The sequence below is a fragment of the Octopus sinensis genome, linkage group LG4, assembly GCF_006345805.1.
Source record: "Octopus sinensis linkage group LG4, ASM634580v1, whole genome shotgun sequence".
NCBI lineage: Eukaryota > Metazoa > Mollusca > Cephalopoda > Octopoda > Octopodidae > Octopus > Octopus sinensis.
In genome coordinates this window covers 160,907,875-160,929,182 of record NC_043000.1, presented here as the reverse complement: position 1 = coordinate 160,929,182, position 21,308 = coordinate 160,907,875, and the positions used below count along the sequence as shown (strand labels likewise).

At 35.3% G+C, this 21,308-nt stretch overlaps 1 long non-coding RNA gene across 1 annotated transcript; it reads left to right on the top strand.

The window, feature by feature from the left end:
* Positions 1–3,037: 3,037 nt before the first annotated feature.
* Positions 3,038–20,951, top strand: LOC118763300. The gene is made up of 4 exons (XR_004999051.1): positions 3,038–3,202; positions 19,725–19,729; positions 20,304–20,310; positions 20,941–20,951. It is a non-coding gene; the product is annotated as an uncharacterized LOC118763300 (long non-coding RNA).
* The last annotated feature ends 357 nt before the right edge of the window (positions 20,952–21,308 follow it).

The following is a 21,308-nucleotide window of genomic DNA, read 5'->3' as shown; positions in this document are numbered from 1 at the left end:
TGTGTACCAGCAGCTTTTAGCTGTGACCACGGGGAAAGCATGGGCAGTCAGATGATAGTCATTGAACGTGTTCACTTACCATTCGTCTTATGCATCCTAGCAAAGTGTTTAGGGTTAAAGAAGTTTTTTCTGTTGCTAGGTCTGCGTACATGTTATTATTATGCCTCCCTTTCAGAAGATTATTCGATTTCTTTTGCGTGCTTTTAGATAAAATAAATATGTAAATGTAGCTATGACTGTGTGTTTAAGGATGAATGAAGTCACTCCCCCCCCCAAAAAAAAATTCTTTAATCTTTCTCTTACAAACATGCTGTCTTCTTTGTTTTCCACATGTTCGACACTATTATAATGGCCGCTCACAACAGACTGGAATCCTATCACTTTCCCTCAGACACTTTTCAACTACAAGCTTTTCCACATTTTATCAACTATATCGTATTCAATCACCATAGGCCCAAAATTAAACGATATAGATGGACACTCCTACAGAGAATACCGGCCCTCTGATATACCACTCTATACGCATCTTTTTCCAGCAGTTGTCAAATTTTAGTAGATTAATTGGTAAGTAGACTAGAGTAAACTTACTTACCTAGGAGGTTCTGAAGAAGAGTGGACAGATGCTCTTCCTCCATACCAAACACACAAAAAAAAAGGTCGTTCTGATTTCTTCGATTTCGTTAGATGACTCTCGGCAGGAACTCGGGATCATGCGTAAGAAAGATGCCAAATCTACGTGTTTAATTTCATATGTACTATACTTTGTATAATGAATTATAAATACGGATTCTAAAATTGGTACGAGGACTGAAAAACCGGATAAGAGCAACAGGCAGCTGAATCGATAACGGAAACTCCAAACTTAAACTCAGGTACATGTATACCTGTACCTGTATAAATACACATGCAGACAAACAAATACGTGTGTACATTCGTTTGCAAGTGTATACGTATGTGCATATGTATGTACACACACACACACATATATGCATGTATATATATATGTATATACAAACATATATAGATATGTATATATATATATATATACATATATATATACACATACACACACACACACACACACACACACACACACACACACATATATATATTATATATATATATATATATGTAAACATATATACACAGACTTGCACACGCAAGCAAACACACATACCTGAATATAAATTACATAGATAATTTGTTTCCAGTAAGAGACGAGAGTGTCTGAATTAAATGGAGTTTCAACTTATTATGCATTTACTGATTTGTATGTGTTTACGTGCTCGCAAACACACACACACACACACACACACACACACACACACACACACACACCACACACATACACACACACACACACACACACACACACATACACACACGTGAATACACATATACGCATGCGTATATATGAACGTGAATTTAAGATAATTTACATTTAATACATACACGTGCTCGCGCGTGTCATATATTTGTGTGTACGCTTATGTGTGCGCGTGCGTGAATGGTCATCAGTTAACGGCTTCTGTCAAGGAGGAGGAAGTAATCATCGAATGGACATTTTGTGCCCATTTTAATCAGTAATCGTATCTACTATAAACTTATTAATCAGTTATTGGTTTCGTCCCTTCTTTTCGTGGAAATTAATTAACATCATTATTAATTAACCCATATTGCTAATCTCGGAAGAAGAGCGAACTTTTTTGGCAAAATCACGAATTTGTTGATAGAATAATTATTTGGTCTTATTGTATTTCAGTTTTACCTAATTATATTTCACCATGAAATATCCTAATACACATAGTGATTTCCATTACGGATACTTTGGTCCATACTTGCACATTAGTATCTATGCATATATATATATATATATTATATATATATATATATATATAATATATATATATATATGTATTCATGAATATGCATTTGTCTATGTGTGGATGCATGTGAATATATTTATGTATGTATGTATGTGTGTGTGTATATATGTGTATATATATATACATACATATTTATATACATATATTTATATATATATATATATATATATATATATATATATACATACATACATACATACATACATACACACACGAACGCATATCCATGAAAATATGCATAGATACCGGTATATATACTAATGTGCATGTATACACCAAAGTATCCGTAGTAGAAATCAGTATATGCATTAGGATATTTCATGGTGAAATATAATTAGGTAAAACTGAAATACAATAAGACCAAATAATTATTCTATTAACAAATTCGTGATTTTGCCAAAAAAGTTCGCTCATCTTCCGAGATTAGCAATATGGATTAATTAATAATGATGTTAATTAATTTCCACGAAAAGAAGGGACGAAACCAATAACTGATTAATAAGTTTATAATAGATACGATTACTGATTAAAATGGGCACAAAATGTCCATTCGATGATTACTTCCTCCTCTTTGACAGCAGCCGTTAACTGATATCCATTTATACATATGCGCACCTCCCTCCATATATATATATATATCACAAAGAGGGGTTAATAAGGGATATTCAGCCAGACGAATTACATCTTAAGCTCTCTGTAGATAAAAATACGCCAGACTAACAAGTGTCTTGTGATCCCTATTGTACTCCAGGTAATCCGAATTCGAAAACAACATGTGCCCATTTTAATCAATAATCGTATCTACTACAAATGTATTAATCAGTTATTGGTTTCGTCCCTTCTTTTCGTGGAAATTAATTAACATCATTATTATTCGTGGAAATTAATTAACATCATTATTATTTAATCCATATTTCTAATCTCATTAATCCACAACTGCATTACCCAGTTAAAAAGGTAGGTTTTTACAGAGTTATACATTAAAAAGACAGAAGTAAATGGTTATATGCATTTATTTATCTCATATAAACTAATAGCTGTTTCATATATGCATTTAGGTGCGTTCATAGTTCAATTTTATCAATCAATCGATTGATCGACTGAAAATATAGAAAATAAAAATTGCAATAATAGATAGAGTAGTACAATATATTCACTGGGTAATTTGCAAAAACCTGAATCTGCCCCATGATAAAAACTGGTGGGAACACAAACAACCTCCAGTTCTTGAAAATGATCAAATCTCACTTCTCTGGAATTTCACCATTCGAACAGACAGAAAGATAGATGCGAATAGGACGGACATAAAGGTATTTGTCCAGACCTACCAAAAACTGAGCGAGTATAACGATTTTGAAATAGAAATTGGTAAAATGTGGAACCGCAAGACTAAAACAATACCTGTTGTCATAGGTGCCTTAGGAATGATGGCAAATTGGGGCTGATTGCTACCTAGCTCAGACATCAGGAAACCCCGAAATGGCAGAATTTCAAAAGATGATGCTCATGGGAACTGCCCATATCCTACGTAAAATACTGTCTATGTAATCTCAAATTTTAATGCAAACTCATAATGTTCTTGTATTCTTAAACATTCTCTAGAACAATACTATGTGCAAAACCAAATATATGACACCCTAGGCATAACACCAACATCCAACTTGTACAAATATATGGCAAAAGTCAAACTCATAATAGTAATAATAATAATAATAATAATAATAATAATAATAATAATAATAATAATAATAATAATAATAATAATAATAATGATAATAATTATAATAATAATAATAATAATAATACAGACAAGACGCTAGAACACTGAAGGGGCAAAGAAGAGTGCCTTATAATCGACGTGTCATTGCCAGGAGATCAATATATTATTATGAAAAAAAGAGAAAAGATAGATAAATATGGAATTGAGATTGCCAAGGTGTGGAAGCTACGAGAGTGAAACATAAATTTTGTCCCTATTGTCAAGGGAGTACTGTGTTCGATACCAACGAACCCGAAGAAACATCTGGAAACTTTACAAATACCCTACAATCTAGATGTATTGCAAAAACCATCATTACTTGGAAATTCATGTATATTGCGTAAAGTGTGTCTGAGATCATTGCTTGACTTGACAGACAGTAGAAAACCCCCGGTAGACAATATCTTCAATCAACAACATCATGATACTGGATACTGTGCAACGGCTTACAGGCTTGTGTAGGATGAAAAATTGCAAAGATTAAGCGCTGTACAAGCAATTGAAAACGAATGAAACCGAAAATAGGTGGGTAAAGAAAAGAATGCCTGGACAATATCATAGAGATGTTGAAGATAAGGCAGAGAGAGAATAAAAATGGATGTGGATCACGAAAAGTGATTTAAAATCGGAAACGGAGACTCTAATCTGAGTTGCCCAAGAGCAAGCACTAAGAACAAACTACATAAAATACAGAATAACACATCAGAAAGTGTTAAGTGGAGAATCTATGGACAAAATGGTGAAACCGTATGGCATATAACCAGCCAATGTATGCCGTTAACCCAGAAGGAATATAAGAGACGCCACGACAAAATAGCAAGGCTTGTCCATTGGACACTTTGCAACGAATATGAACTTGACAGAGCAAAACATTGGTAGACCATAAACCCGAAGGTATCATCGAAAATGATAATGCAAGATCCTGTGGGATTTTATGATTCAGTGCAACCATGAGAGAGAATAGGAAGCCAGACATAGTCTTAACTGAGAAAGAAAACACACTATGCTAGATCATAGATATAGTATGCCCAGCTGACAACAAGGTATGCGATAAGGAAGAAAGAAATGTCAATAGATATAGCAGATTAGCTTGGGAGGTTAAACAGTTGGGGTCGATGCAAAGGTAGTAGCAGTACCAATAATTGTCGGAGTCTTGAGAACGTCTTGAGACGTACATGGAAAAAATAGGGGCGGCAATAAGGGTGGAGCACTCAAAAAGTTTGAATTGTTCTCTTTCGAATTTATTTTTCCCATACATACATACATACATACATACATACATACATACATACATGCATACATGCATACATACATACATACATACATACATATATATATATATATATATATATATATATATATATATGTATATACACACACACACATATATATATATATATATATATATTATATATATATATATATATACACATACACACACACAAAACCCGTGAGAACTGAATAGCTGACCGCACCCCATAGGCCAACTTTTGCTAAAACATAACAATACTGACCATACGTTATTTACATTATTTAGATTTGACGGATATTTATCCTTATCGTGTTTGTTGTTAACACAACGTTTCAGCTGATATACACTCCAGCCTTCATCAGGTGTCTTGGTGAAATTTCGAACCTGGGTTCACATTCCTAAGGTATTTTTCGATGTTATTATTATTATTATTATTATTATTATTATTATTATTCAGGTCACTGCCTGGAATCGAATTTGAAATCTTGGGGTTGGTAGCCCGGGCTCTTAACCACTACGCAATATGCCCTCAAGACATTCGATGAAGGCTGGAGGGTATATTAGCCGAAACGTTGTGTTAATAGCAAACAAGATGAGGACAGATATCCGTCAAATGTTAATAATGTACATAATTCTTAATCTCTTAAATATAGAACTGTATAATACTGTCCATTCCTAAATTTTCCATTTCATTATTCTTGATAGACTTAAATCTTCCAACGACTTTTTAAAATTACTATTAGTCGTATTTTTTATTATTTGTTTTATTTTTATTTATATATATATGTTTTGTTTTTTCTTGATTTCGTTTACTTTTTGTCTCTTCTTCTCCATCCCCTTCTTCGCCTACTTTCTTCCTTCCTCTTGCTCTCCTTCTTCTTTTTCTTCTTCCTCTCCTTCTTCCTCTTCCTCTTCCTCCTCTTCTTCCTCTTCTTCACACATGCTTTTATATATAAATTATTTATATTTCATTTTCCCTTATTTTTTAATAAACTTTATATTCTTTTCTGTTCTCTGTGTATTTCTTTTTATGTGTATATTAGTAAGAAAATATCTTTTGCTATTTAAGCAACCATTAAATATACATTTTTCAGTTTGAAAACGACTACACGAAGTTTGAAACTCATATCATAGTAACTCATTGTAAACATTATTCTTAAGATTAAAATACAAATTATCCCCCCAAAAAGCCATCTCTACTCATTCTTTCAAATATATATAATACTGTACAAAGAACTTTTTCATTATTATTCTAATATGTATGTATGTATGTATGTATGTATGTATGTATGTATGTATGTATGTATGTATGCATGTATGTATGTATATATGTATGTATGCATGTATGCATGTATGTATGTGTGTATATATATATATATATATATATTTGCATATATGGGTATATAAATGTAAGCACACGCGCACACCTGTGTACGTATATGCATGCGTTTGTATATATGTGAATATATTTATATGTGCGTATATATGTGAGTGCAAGTATGTAACCGTATATGTGTGCGTATATATATATATATATATATATAATAGTTATCGCCATACTAATATGGCATTCTTATAAAAATAAGAAAAAAGCTGTCCGCTTATTAGCTCCATGAGGCCATCGCCTTAAGTTAGCTATTTGATACACAAACTGTATCCATATAACCTTCGAACAAGGGAGGTCAGTCGCTCCACACTACTTGACCGGCAGCTACAGACGCGTTTCGGGGTATTGCCCCTTTTCAATGCAGCGTAGCCAGCCAGTAGGTGTCGCTTCCGACAATCTCTTTTCGATGGTTTTATTTACCTAGTTTCGGTGGAATACATCCACTTGTTTTCAATAATAGAAATATTAAAATAACTAAGTCTCTCTAAAAGAGAACAGCGATAACTATTATTTTCCGGGAACGCTGCCGCTGTTCTCTTTTAGAGAAAAAAATCGCCAACGGTAAACATGAGGTAACATTTTGAAAGAGATATATATATATATATATATATATATATATATATATATATGGGCGTATGTGTTTGTGCGTGTGTGTGCTTGCATGTGTCCAAGTGTTAGTACGCACATGGATATGTATGGGAACAACCACGTATATGTATGTATAGGCCTATTTGTAAAGGCCGGTGAATGACAATCGCATGTGTAAGAAACCATAAAGAACAAACTAACAGCACAATGAAATCAAATGCCGATTCATTTAAGACGGCAACCATTTTAACAGTAGCAGAATCATCATCCTACTACATCTACACATTCAGTTTGCCAACGGTCCTTCAGTAAATACACCCGGTGACAAACTCATTGACTAATTACTAAACTCAGGTCACAAAAGAAAGTGAGGATGTTCTTGAAGCCGAGAATGTAAACTTACAGAGAAAATATTAACGTATGACCTGAAGAATCACAACTACGACTCATAATGCAGAATAATAGTTGCACAATCACGTGCCTTCTCACTTGAAGAACAACGTTGCATGGAAACAATTGTAGTGATTAAACAATAAATGTCCTACTGCACTCCTTCTTGGTGACTCCAAATTAAAAAAAAAAAATATATATATATATATATATACACCCACATACACTCATATATATACTCTTTTACTTGTTTCAGTCATTTGACTGCAGCCATGCTGGAGTATCGCCTTTAATCGAGCAACTCGACCCCGGGACTTATTCTTTTGTAAGCCCAGTATTTATTATATCGGTCTCTTTTGCCGAACCGCTAAGTGACGGGGACATAAACACACCAGCATCGGTTGTCAAGCAATGCTAGGCGGACAAACACAGACACATAAACACACACAAACATATATATATACATATATACGACGGGCTTCTTTCAGTTTCCGTCTACCAAATCCACTCACAAGGATTTGGTCGGCCCGAGGCTATAGTAGAAGACACTTGCCCAAGGTGCCACGCAGTGGGACTGAACCCGGAACCATGTGGTTGGTAAACAAGCTACTTACCACACGTGTGTGTGTATATGCCACTTCTACCAAAATTCTTACTATAATTTCTTCTTACGACCTTAAGCGACACTAAGTCGAACCACTCACATACATAAACAGCCACACCCACACACACATGCACATACACATTCTATCATTACACACACAGAGATCTGCGCACACGCACATACCCACACATACACACATATATCTCCTCTTGCATTCTCCTGTCTTAGAAAGACATTTTTCTTCACCCATTCCCTTCCTGTCATTTCAATATGTAATCACGTGTGCATCGTTGGCGATTGTCTTTCTCCGTCTTCCCTTCCTTGGACTTTTTCTATGTTTCTATATTTCTGATGAAGAGCTCCGCTCGAAACGTGAAATCCTCTTTCTTTTATTTCCTTTCCTGAACGTCCAATAACACAGTACTTGTTCCACATCCTCGCGTTTTTGTTTTTCTTGCTTTTTTGTTGTTTGGATTGACTATATATATATATATATATATATATATACTTTGATACTTTGATAGGTTTCGGCCATTATTGGCCCAGGCCATGTCTAACTTAATAGCACCACCTGGTGAAGTCTTTCAAGTCAGAATTTGGGCACTATGGCCCACTCAAGTAGAGAGTTATTGTTTACAGAGACATATCCGGGTGTAGGGGGTTTATCCGGGATTTCTTGAAGGAATCTGTCCAAAGACTTCTTGAACCCTATAGGGTCAGTTTCTGTTTTAATGTGTTTTGGTGTAATGTTAAAGAGAGCGGGGCCAATTGAGGTGAAATAATTGTGCCGTATTGTTGTTATGAGATGAGAGTGCGATTTTTGTTTTGGGCGGATGGCACGGGGCCCAAGCCTTGGATGTACCTTAAAGGTGATGCCAACATCATTTGGGCAATGCTGATGGAATATTTTCCACATCATGCAGATGATGTAGCGCTCACGACGACGTTGGAGAAAATAAAGTTTTAGCTTTTCTAGTCGACCCAAATAGTCGAGGCCTGTTATGCCATCTATCTTTTTTGTGATTGCCCTTTGAGGTGCTTCAACTTTTATGATACTTTGTATTGTGTGGGGAGACCACAGTGGACAACAGTATTCAAGGTGGGGTCGGGCAAAAGTGGAGAAGAGAAGGATAATGGTGTGGATATCTCTCGACTGGAAAGTTCTGAGAATCCAGGAACACATTCTGCGGGCCATGTCAACTTTGGTGTTTATATAAGTGGCCCAGCTTATGTTGTTGTCCACAATTACTCCCAAGTCTCTGATGTTGTAGGACGCCGCGAGAGTTTCACCTGAAGGGAGTATGGGAGTTTCAGGGCATCCTCTTTTCCAAAGTGGATTAACTCAAATTTATCCTCGTTCAGCAGCATATTGTTTTTTTCTGCCCATTGGATAACAGCCAGTAGATCTGACTGAAGGCATGTCCGGTCACTCGCCTCATTTATGACCTTCTGTAGCTTGGAATCATCTGCAAAGATTTTTATGTTGCTGTGCTTGATGATGTCATTAATGTCATTAATGTAGATGATGAAAAGAAGTGGGCCCAGCACAGTGCCTTGCGGAACGCCACTACTGACTTTGGCTGGGCTTGATGTTACCCCTTCAACTACAACATGTTGAGATCTGTCTGTCAGGAAACACTTGATCCATTTCAGTAACTTTCCAGAGACACCAATGTTGGATAGTTTTTTCAATAGGATCTTGTGATCGACCCTGTCGAAGGCCTTACTGAAATCAAGGTAGATGACATCGGTGTTGGAGCCCTCTCCCAAAGCTCTCAAAATGTCATCAAAGTGATGCAGGAGCTGCGTTAGGCAGTTCCTTCCATAACGGAACCCAAGTTGGTTAGAGATCAGCCGTCTGTTGCTTTCCGGAAATTGGGTTATTCGAGATCTCACCACCCTCTCAAATACCTTGATGATATGAGAGGTGAGTGAGATCGGACGGTAGTTCACTGCAAGGGACTTGTTTCCCTTTTTGAAAACTGGGACAACAGACTGGGACAGAAGGTTTTTTGGAATATAGCCAGCATCCAGTGAGTTTCTCCACAGATTAGCAAGGGGAGATGCAAGTTGGCGTCGACACACCTTCAGGACACAAGCAGGGAACCTATCGGGGCCTACTGCTGAATTGTGTTTTATTTCGTTTATCGCCGCTAAGACATCAGGGGCACTAAACGTTATGTCCGATATAGTGTGTTGGGGGTTGACATCACTGATACAGCCCAGATCGGCCATATCAGGATTGCTGAAAACAGAGCAGTATTGTTTCTGCAGTATCTCGGCCATGGATTTCGCATTATCTTGGAGAGTGCCAGTTTCATCAATTAGAGGGCCAACAATGGAGACAGTGACCCTGCGTTTCCTCGCAAATGAAAAGAACACTTTGGGGTTGAGTTTGATTTTTTCAATGGCCCACTTCTCCTCAGCTGATCTTTGGTTATTGATGAGGGTCTTCATGCATTGTTGGAGGTTATATTTTTTGGATTCAAGCAGTGCGATAGCCGTCGAATGTGTGTGTTGCTGTTGGCAGTACTTTAGTTTGTTAATTTTTTTGTTTGTTCTTTTTATTTTTCTGATAATGGTTTTTCTGTTTTGGGGGATTCTGAACTTTTTGTTCATAGGTCTTGGTGGGGAGTGTTTTGCACATATGTCTGTGACGGTGTCTACAAAGATCTGCCAAGATGTTTTATGGTTGGTGGAGATGTGTGTATGTGTAAAGGACCAGTCAACATGTGATAGCTCGTTCCTGATTGCATCCCAGTTGGCATTATGGAGATCCATGTTGTCAAATGGGTGGGTTGGAGGGAGGTCACTAGGATTAGCTTTCGGCTGGTGGAATTTCATGTTACAGAGAACCATGTCATGGTCTGAAAGAAGGGTTTTCTCCACTGTAACGTTATGCATAGTGTTAGTGTGGTTACTAAACACTAGGTCCAAAATGTTCTTCTGATGTCTTGTTGGTGCAAGGACCAGTTGGGACAAGAAAAACTGATTCATAAAGTCGAAAAGTGACTCTGCTGCTTCTTTGTCAGCGGTTGAGGCGTGAGTGCTTGGTTTCAAATAGTTTGTAGTCCAGTCAACACAGGGTAGATTGAAGTCTCCCATCATGGGTAGGTTGCTAGAATGGCACTGTTGAATAAAGAATTTAATGCTGTTGAGGCATTCTTTAAAGCACAGTATGGGTGTTTGGGGCGGCCTATAGAGCCTATATACATATATATATATATATATATATATATATATTATATATATATATATATATATATATATATATATATATATATATATGTATGTATGTATATGTATACGTATATATATGCATGTATGTTTATATACGTGTTTGTATAGGTATGTAATCTGTATGTATAATTTCATAGTCAGCACAAGCTTTTTAAAGAAATTTGACTCTGCGTTTTGTATTCTCTCCACTTTAGTGAATGTCGTGTCATTATTCGTAAAGCTGCTTTATAGTATTCACATCAATTTATCACACACACGCTCACGCACACACATACACACATACACCTATATATGAATATACGCATACATATAATTAATTAAACGCACCTACTCTCATTCACACTTACATGAACTTTGAAGAAAACCGTTGCTTCTTCTCTTCGTCAGCCTTTTTTAACAATCAGTCATTCTTTGTTTTCCTTTGAATTTCATATAAGTACTTCCTCTCAGAAGACAAAGCAGTCACTAACGAAGCGAAAAGGTTCGACTTTTCAAGTGGAAAGATAGTTATTAAGACTGCGGTATATATCAAGATTTTGTGTCTGCATATATGTAGGTAAATGTAGAGACATTGTTGCCATGTATAGTGAAGTGCGTATCTTACAAGAGCACAAGTGTGACTGCCATTAGTCAATATGAGTGTGTTTCTATACTATATGCACTTACAATTGCGGGCAAAGTTTCATTCCATGAAACTCAAGTGGAAATCTTAGAAATGTTTTACAGTCCATGATTGGACAATATCGACAGTCTCAGCTAAGAGTCCAGCCCGAAAGACAAATGACCATTGTTTCTGAGCTGTCAATGACCATTGTTTCTGAGCTGTCTAACCTCAGAAATAGTGAACCCTTCCAGAAATAGTGGACGGAGGATATAGTTGTATAGATGCTTAACAAATCTTCTGTGTCACAAATCGACTATTTTGAGAAAGTGGATTACTTTATTTTATTCTACATTTCGAGGATTTCAGATTAAACCAGATTATACTGTACACTTACATGTTTAATGTGTACAGCAATCATATTATTCATAAACGATATTAAAAAGGTACTTAAATATGTCAAACTCAGTGCGTTCTTACGTTATGGGAAATATTATTTATTTTAAAATATATATAAATTTTTGATATACTTATCATATACTTTTAATGTAGATTGATTAATATTCTAGGAACTGAAGGTGGTGAGCTAGCAGAGAATTTAGCATGCTGGGCAAAATGCTTAGCGGCATTTCGTCCGTCTTTATGTTCTGAATCCATATTTCGCCGGGGTTGAATTTGTCTTTCATGCTTTCGGATAGGTACAGTTTGAGCACTGGGGTCGATGTAATCGACTTACCCCTTTCCCCGAACTTACTGGCCTTGTGCCAAAAGTTGAAACCAATATTCTAAGAATTTGGTCAGGCTATCAATAATAATACATTTTATTAACTTCTTTTTATATTTTTCAGACCAGAGGATATCAAGGGAAAATTACTCCGGATATTTTCATAATTTTTAGTATTGTACCATTATTTTAAAGTTGTTGTTGTTGTCAGACTACTGGCCTTCAAACTCTTTCAACGATATGAATCTCAAATATCCCTTAAGACTTAGAAACTTTCAACTTTGTATTGGAAGGAATATATACGGACATTTTGTTTTCCTTTTATAAAAGAATTATACGATTCCATAAAAGCATAACAGCTTAAATGAAGATCCCTTAATGCTGTTTCCATTGTTAATCACAGAACAATAACCTGCAGACTTAACAGCTTGGCCTTTTCAAAGTGTATAACTGTGGTGAAAGGAAAAAACTGCGTGCTCTCTTCGATATGGACAACTCTTAAAGTCGATTATTTGCTTTACTTTTACCTAATTAATTCAAGGGATTCATTTCTTGCAGGGATATGAATCAAGAAATTGAATTGTGATTTCCTAATTTTTGATGAGCTCATTAAATATCACATTCTCGTATTAATGGACAGATGATACTTAAGAAGGTTTTAATTTGAACATCAGGAGAAATGTTCCTAATTTAGAATATTTAACGTATCAACAAACTTTTCAAATTTACTTAGCACTATTTTTGTAATGATCTATATTTGTTAGCGCGGAACTATTTTTCGAAATTAAATTTTAAAACGACAAAGATGAAACACATATTTTCTACAATGCTGAAATAGTTTTTAAAATCATTTCTATCAAAGTTGTCTGCATTAAAGAAAAACTGAATTCTGTCTCGGAAACTACTAATTGGGAAAAAAATATTTTTTGTTTTTTTTTTCTGAAAAAGATCATAGCATAAATTATTAAATATTCCTATATGGAAGCCAGCTGCTCAAAATTATGAACCCATTTTTAGTGATAGAAAAAAAGTAACAAAGCCAGTCTTCATAATGATGAACATGCAAGGATTTCCTTGCAAAGTTCTAAAACCTGAACCAGGACTTTTCTCTTGAGAGTCACCGATCTAGAGGATGTAGCAGCCAAGTTGTGCATTCAGCATCCAACTCTTCTTGTGGTCTCTGAAATATATGGTATTGTTTTGGATGCAGTTTTATGCTACAAAAAGTATAGCACCAAATACTTTCTCGAGTTGACTCATTTGCTTTTGTACACATAGTGCCTTTGTAATTAATGCTTCTACGGAAATAATGCAGTGCTAATTGAAAATAGCTTCTCTAGATGTTTTCTCTGTAATGGTCATATACCATATATAACACTCATCTATATTGTGTATAGCGTCATAAATATTTCGAAACTGTACATAAAGTGCAACATCGTGCAGTTACTTATAGGTCTTTGATAACGCAGAATTGTTCATTCCATACAAAACTAGTTCTTTTAAATTCTCGCACAAGTTGCAAGCTCTTTCATGTGACTGTACAACCTGAGAGCAACATCATTTAGTCTTAATATTTTATATTTACTATTAACCTTTCTGCAATAAAAAGGGTTGGCTTGCCTTTCGTTTTATCTTCTGTAAATACATGCTTTTTATTAAGTAGCGAAAAAAGAGGAGGTTCGGAAAAGTGAACTGTTGTTCCTAATTCTCATTTTAGTAAAATAGATACCAAAATTTATTGTTAGTATGTACAATTTATCAGTATGTGCCCAAGATTTATTATCAGATTTATGATGTTTTTGAAAATGAGTTTTCAGCTCAGTAGAAGATGAAAATTTTTACATCGCAAGCGATCAACAATACTGAAGATATTAGATATAAGGATGTCTTATTCTTTTGATCTACAAGGAAATATGAATTATGCTTCTGATCAATGTTCTTCGGCAATTGTCTCTCAATGTTACCAGCGTCGTATTTGCTTTCTATGCCACACACTTTTGACGAAGATAATCGTTAAGTTTATTTGATGATATTTTGCTATGAGGTATATCTATAATAGAAAAGAAAACGTATTGTGAAATAGAATTAAATAAAATTGTCTTATTTTGCTTAATTTAGTAAGATTAGAAAATATATTCATTTTAAGGCATCAGTAAATATATTAATTCAGAAATTTATCAGAAGCATTTATCTCCAATTTTGAAAACATTATATCCTAAAATGTACTTACATCTAAGCAAAATAAGTTAATCATATAATTGTTCAATCATCACGAAAATTAGAAAGATCCGATTTTTCACCAGAAAAAACAAGAAAAAATAAATTTAGTTTTGACTATCAACCGAAAATGGCCAAACGTTTGAAACGAACATCTTTATTTGTTTCTTTTTCTTTGTATTTGATTTGAAAAATTGTTGGTAACGTCTGTGTTGAAACAGATTTGTTTTGATCTCAAGAAGGTCACAATGGCAATAATAAGCACACGGACTGGTTCTATTTCATTTATTTATTATATGTCGATTAATTAGCTTGACCAAGAATAGAGAGTGCATGTCGATGAAAAGGTCATGGATGGCCACGAAAAGTCTTTGGCAAACATAACTTACTGATTCATTTTGATAAATCAAACAATCTATTGGTTAACTAGCTAATCAGTTGAAGAATAATAGAGAAGTGAAATTGAACCAGTGTGTGTCCGTTTATTATTAGCATAATGATCTCCTCTCAGAATACAACAAAAGCATATTCCTTTATTTCTTTAAAACAATTGAAATTTCCTTCTCTTTTGAATCACTGTCTCTCGAGGTACGTACATAAGATGAGGCATCATCTAGTCAGGCTGATTGCCCGGGCCAACCTGACTACCTCTCTCCATCCCTCTCGATCTTCTATTAGTGTTTTTAGGTCTTCAACTTAGCATCCAACATCTTCTACAAGCTGTTGTATATACGTCTTCCGTGGTCTTCCAGCCGTTGTGGTACCATGATTTAGTGCCCACAGCAACACATTGCTTACAAGTTCTTTACTTTTAAAGCTGTGGCCAGCAAATCTCAATCTCTGTTCTTGGATGGTTAATGAGAGAGTTGGTACATTTCCATATAACCGTTGTAGTTTTGGGTGCTCCCTCCAAGAGATATTAAGTACTGCACGCAATATTCTGGTGTAGGCACCATCCAGCATGCACCTGAGTCTCTTGATGAGAGTCCAGGTCGGAGATCCATATACAAGCACAGATTCAACAACTGCTCAATTTATTTGGTAGGGTTGACTTCCAAATTGTTCTAAGACAGTCTAGAGCTGCCCAAGCCTTAGCAACGCGAGATTTAATATTGAAAATCAAAAAAAGAGCCGCTCTACATTTGGTCAGATTATCACAATTAGGAGGATGCTGGAAGGAATACGAGCCAAAAACCTTAATGCAATTCTGCTCTTTGCTCATTTTTCCAAGGCCATTTACTCTGTACACAGAGATAAGATGGCAGAAATTCATGGGGCGTATGGAATCCCTGATGAAACAATGAAGGCAGTAATGATGCTGTATAAAGACACCCGAGCAAAAGTGCAGTCCTCAGATGGAGATCCTGACTTCTTCGGTGTTCGTGCAGGAGTACTGCAGGGTGACACACTAGCTCCTTACTTGTTCATTCGGTTCCTCGATTATGTATTGCGTACCTCAATAGATCAGCACAAAGATCTATACAGAAATCTAGAAGCAGAACATATCCGGCCACCTGCTTGAGTGAAGCCGATTATATTGATGACATAACGCTCTTCACATCACATACGTTATAAATAATAACATGCAAATATTAAACTGAAAAACATTTTAGAATAGAAACTGACGTTGACTGTCCGTGGGTTTCGAACTAACATTTCCTGTAAACCTAACCGGCATTTTACCAAGGGCCAGAGGAATCATTCGCATCTCTCTATTCATCTGTGAAAAGAGTTTTTTAACCCAAAATCTCTATACTATTTATAGCTTTATGTGATGTGCCTGGAGAGCAAACGTTCCAACAAAGAACTATTTTACCTTCTCTCGAGAGTTTACAAATTCATCTGACGTCAATCGAAAATTAAATATGAAACAAAATTCTATATCAAAAGAAAGTCTGTGCTTCACATTATTCTTCAATATTATGCGATTTGAATAAAACGTTTGATTATTTTAAATAATCATCAGTAAATTAGCAATGAAAATTCATAGAAATAAACAAAATTATCTCATTCCATGATTTGGCGAACATAATATAAACATGTCACATTATTTTATCTTGAGAATTGTACTTTTTCTCAGTCTTCAGAGAACAAAGTCGTTTTGATATTGTTTATAAAATGCAATATCTCTTAAGGCAGAAATGTTTCTCTCTAATACCAATATGCCTAAATATGCCTAATATTAATATTAATAATTTTAATAAAATACCTTGTCAAATATTGTAACCGAATCGTCAGAGGCCATCGCTGGATTTTCACAAATATTTTGGGTTTACACAAATCCAGGTTGGTGATCAGTGGTTTACACTCTCACCGTGTTGACCTGTGATCAAACATCCTAGTCTGGTTCAAACAGTGCATCCAGGAAAAAGAAATAAGGTGAATTTCATGTCTCTTTCCAAGATTATAAGCTTTCATTTGCAGGAGATTTGGTTCCTATTTCTAGCGATCCGAGCGACTTAGAAGTCTCACAAAAGCCTATTTAAATTCAAAACAGTAGCATAGTGAGATCGATACATACTGATCTACTGTTTGTCATATTTCTTGGATTAAAGCTATTAGTGGCTATGTGGTATGATTCGGGTTTAGTCCTACTGTGTAGAAACTTGGACAAGTGTCTACAATATTTCCGAATAAACCAAAGCCTTGTGAGTAGATTTAGTAGATGGAAACTGAAAGAAGCCCGTCGCATATACATATATGTGCGCACGCGTGCGCATATGTGGACTTGTGTGATTTTGTGTTTGCATTTGTCTCACACGATCGCTTGAAACCGGTGTTGGTTTGTCTATGTCCTCGTAGTCTAAGAGTTGCAAAAATACACCGAAAGAATAAGTTTTGGTGCCCCAGCGTGACCGAAGTTCAATGAGTGAAAGAACTAAAAGAATGAGACGGGATATGCCGACAATGTAAACATATTCGTGTGGCTGACGATCTCAGATCAGTTATATAAACAGTTATTATTATCGTTACAATATGTCTTATCTACATTTACTGCTAATTTTTCCCTCATGAAAAAATATTACAATTAGAATTAAGTAGTAATAACTAACATAGATTAAACTGCATACAAATGTACACACACACATATGCACACTCTTACACACACACACACACACACACACACGCACACACTATTCAGTAGTCTCTTGATTATCGCGGGGGTTACGTTCCACCCCATCCTGCGATAGGTGAAAATCCGCTAAGTAGAAACAGGCGGCGAGCTGGCAGAAACGTTAGCACGCCAGGCGAAATTCTTAGCAGTATTTCGTCTGCCGTTACGTTCTGAGTTCAAATTCCACCGAGGTCGGCTTTGTCTTTCATCCTTTCGGGGTCGATAAATTAAGTACCAGTTACGCACTGGGGTCGATTAATCGACTTAATCCGTTTGTCTGTCCTTGTTTGTCCCTTCTATGTTTAGCTCCTTGTGGGAAATAATAAAATACGAAACAGTACTGTATATTTTTAAAATTATTTTTATAATACTCTTTTACTTTTTACTCTTTTACTTGTTTCAGTCATTTTGACTGCGGCCATGCTGGAGCACCGCCTTTAATCGAGTAAATCGACCCCGGGACTTATTCTTTGTAAGCCCAGTACTTATTCTATCGGTCTCGTTGCCGAACCATTAAACACACCAGCATCGGTTGTCAAGCAATGCTAGGGGGACAAACACACACACACACAAACACACATATATATATACATATATACGACAGGCTTCTTTCAGTTTCCGTCTACCAAATCCACTCATTGGTCGGCCCGGGGCTATAGCAGAAGGCACTTGCTCAAGATGCCACGCAGTGGGACCGAACCCGGAACCATGTGGTTGGTTAGCAAGCTACTTACCACACAGCCACTCCTGCGCCTATAATGTGTATATATTTATTTTATTATAAATGCAAAACGACACCACGGAGGAATCTGCGTAAGCTTAAATAATAAACCGCGATAGGCGAACCGCGATATGGCGAGGTATTACTGTATATATATTTTAGCTGATTATGTACATATATATACAAACAAGTCTGTCTCTTTCGGACTTACTGCAATGTAATAACTCGCTGATATTTGGCAATCTAGTATTTTAAGTTCCTAAGTGCCATAGATTTACATATTGAAGCTTACTCACCAGTTCTTCGTATGGATACAAGTGTTCCTTTATTTTGGGCGCTCCCAAGATAAACTACACAGATATGGAAAAAGTAATTTTTTGGTGTCTCCCTAAAAATACACCAACACTAAGAAAGTGATTTTTATATGAAGATGTTAATTCAGAAGCTAAATTCTATGATAAGAAGACAACAAAACGAACCGGAGGCAATAACGGTCTGAAGCATATGATTTTAAATCCTTATAAGTTCCCATTTCGTAACTTTGAAAAATATTTATTGGATTTAATATCGAACGAGAAGGAATGATAATGATAACTGACATAATGACTTTTACAAAAGAAACTGTAATTTTACTATTCTGATATTTTGCTTTTGTCTTCTAACAAAACTGGCAACTTATACTCTATGAATACAGCCGCATTTGATAATGTCATGATGAAAGGACTACATAATTATAAAAAAGCGGGTTCGAATGCACTTAATTACATAAATAATTTGGAATACAAACTTGTCACTAGACTTAATTTAGCGGGCAGGACTGAGGGGGTTAGACTAGGAACTTCTCACTGTTTCTTCAAAGACCATAAGCTATGTCTCCTTGCAAATAGATGAACCATCAGATAGTTTAATCCATCCAACGGGTCGAATTAATAAAAAAAAAATAACAAAAAACCTATGTATCCGTTTGGGATAAATCTGGTTAGGTAATTCAATATATTGTGATGGTAAAAAAAAAAAAAAGAAAAGCCAAAAGGTAAGAAAGGATCTTCTTACATTTTGATATTTGAAATTATCGATTCGTCAATCGTTAAATCTTCTTATTGAGCTATGCTTAATTTAGCCGCTACTGTTGCAAAATCTATAAAATGAGCATGATATTTATTCTAAATATTTGAAATAATTGTTCTGCTGACTATAATACTTATAATATTATCGATGTCAATCGTAAACTCAGAAAGAGAAAAAGTAGTCATACTAATAAAACTGGTACTTTTAGTGATAATATCACAAACATTAATAACAGTAATGATAACAATATTTCGGATCTTTTCCTTTTGAACAGCACTTTTCAACACAATTTCTAGTTAACTATAAACACTTTTAAACTTCGTATACTGGTAGAATGTGTTTATAAAACATCATTTTTTTCTTTGCTTTATTGAGCAAATTCTATAGTTTGTAAGATATTTCGTCTGAAATTTCGAGCATTTCGGCAATTTTAACCAATCGCTGGAGCCCATTTAGGTAAACAACATTCCGTGCTGTATGAATATGTCCCTCCTTTAAGAAACAGATTGGGTTTATTTACATTTGTGAAGAAAAAAAGATACCCTTCCCCCACCCCTAAGCCTAACCCTAACTCTCACCCTAAATCTAAAATAGATTGAAATGCAATAGATCGATACTAGGGCCATAATTATGGGTGACAATTTCATACGACACCGCTCGGAAAATGGGATTTTTTCTAGCGGTGTCAAATGAAAATGTCACCTATAATTATGGCCCTAGTATCGATCTATTGCATTTCAATCTATTTTAGATTTAGGGTGAGAGTTAGTTAGGGTGAGAGTTAGTTAGGGTTAGGGTTAGGGGTTGGGGAAGGGTATCTTTTTTTCTTCACAAATGTAAATAGACCCAATCTGTTTCTTAACGGTGGGACGTATTCATACAGCACGGAATGTTGTTTACCTAAATGAATTCCAGCGATTGGTTAAAATTGCCGAAATGCTCGAAATTTCAGACGAAATATCTTACAAACTATAGAATTTTCTCAATAAAGCCAAGAGAAAATGATGTTTTATAAACACATTCTACCAGTTTAAAAGTGTTTAGTTAACTAGAAATTATGTTACAAATTGCCGTTCAAAAGGAAAAGATCCAATATTTCTTCTAATATCAAAGATAACAATTCCTATCTATTTCTAATAATTCTTCCTTGCCAAACCCAAATAATATCTATTTTATTGTTGGGCAGAAGCTTATCGCTTACTCAATGATTTCTGCAAACACCATAAATGATGTTTCTAAATGAACAGGTAAAAAAACCTATAACTCTTCTAAATATTAGTTCCTTATGTAATATTTAAATAAAATGTTTTACTTGCATTACTATTAATTTTCTTAGTATTTTCTTAGTCAATCTCTTGCCAAAAATATTTTGAATCTGAAACCAAAAGCAAAAATCTTTATATATAAAAGTAAGGTTGTGTGCTGTCTGTCTCCTACGATTTAGATTCCTAACTACTCCCACATTTTGCGGTGCAGTTTAACCAAAACCGGGTATCTTATAGTCGTGATTCATATCAAGCCCTTCTGGGTATTAGCGCGCGTCTACGATGAGTCTACGATTTAAAAAGAAATTTACCATCAATGTTTCCCATTTTTGATGCATTTTTGGCATATATAAAGGAAGTAACTCTCTAAAAATTTATTATTAAATCTCAGAACGTAAAAAGCTACAGTAACACCCCCCCCCCTTTGTGGTTAGCCATATTGAGATGGCTATTATACTTTACATCTCTAAAAATGCTTATATAGTTATTTT